Raw genomic sequence first — 1,453 nt, forward strand, 5'->3', positions numbered from 1 at the left:
GTGAGCCACTGCGCCCGGCCCTCAGTTTGATTTTGATCTGTGAAAATATTAAAATTTTGTTCTAAAGTTTTAGTGTTTGCTTTCCTGTGTGATTTGAGACTTTATTTACTCATTTTATATACAACAGTTTACTTTTGTTATTTTAAAAATGTTTAAGTAAATAAAACAAATTATTTCCCTTCTTTATTGAGCTATAATTGACAAAAAATTTGTATGTATTTATGGTAGTCAATGTGATCTTTTGATATATTTGTACATTTAGAAATGATTACCACAATCAAGCTAATTAACATGTCCATCACCTCATATAGTTATCCTTCTTTTTGGGGTTAGATCTATTCTTTTAGCAATTTTCAAGTATATAGTATATTATCATTCTCTACAGTAACCATGCTATATATCTCCAGAACTTATTTATCGTAACTGAAACTTTGTACCCTTTGAACAATTTCTCCCATTCAACCCTCCTTTCCCAGCTCCTGGCAACCACCATTCTACATTGCTTCTATGAGTTCAACTTTTTTAGATTCCAGTATAAGTGTAATCATGCTGTATTTATTTGTCTTTTTGTGCTTGGCTTACTTAACTTAGCATAACATCCTCCAGGCTCATCTATGTTGTTGCAAATAACAAGATGTCTTTCTTTTCAAAGGTTGAATAACATTCCAGTGTGTATGTATATATACACACATACCACATTTTCTTGATGAACACTTAAGTTGATTCCATATCTTGGCTATTGTCAATAATGCTGCAATAAACATGGGAATGCAATCTCTCTCTGACATACTGATTTCATTTCCTTTGGATGTATACCCAGAAGTGGGATTTCTAAATCTTATGATAGTTCTATTTTTAATTTTTTGAGGAAACTCCATATTGTTTTCCAGAATGTCTGTAACTAATTTACATTCCCACAGTGTACAAGGGTTCCCTTTACTCCGCATCCTCACCAATACTTAGCTTTTCTCTTTTTGATGACTGTCATTCTAATAGGTGTAAAGTGATATTTCATTGTGGTCTTAATTTGCATTTCCCTGATGACTTGTGATGTTGAGTAATTTTTCACATACATTTTGGCTATTGGCAGGAGTGGGCCTGGATTCTGGGGCTGTAGGGGCCAACTAGGCACTGATTTTCACTGGGTGGGCCTGGTGAAAAGTTGAGTGCTCACTTCACTCTCCTTGCCCTGTGTAGCAGGTGTCTCTCTCCATGCTTCACAGTCTAGGCTTGGAGAACAACTGATGTGGGTAACATGAAACTTTTTCCTTCTCTCTTCAATGCATCTTTTCTTATTTCTGTGCTGTACACAGATGCTGTAACCTTTTATCTGGATTCCTTAGCTCTTGTGAAGGTATTTTTGTACATGAATAGTTGCTCAAATTAATGTTTTTTTGAGGAGATGGGCATTGGAAAAATCCTATTTTTACCATCTTGCTGATGTCACTCCTGA

The sequence above is a fragment of the Propithecus coquereli genome, unplaced genomic scaffold (assembly GCF_000956105.1).
Source record: "Propithecus coquereli isolate 6110/MARCELLA unplaced genomic scaffold, Pcoq_1.0 Scaffold430, whole genome shotgun sequence".
NCBI lineage: Eukaryota > Metazoa > Chordata > Mammalia > Primates > Indriidae > Propithecus > Propithecus coquereli.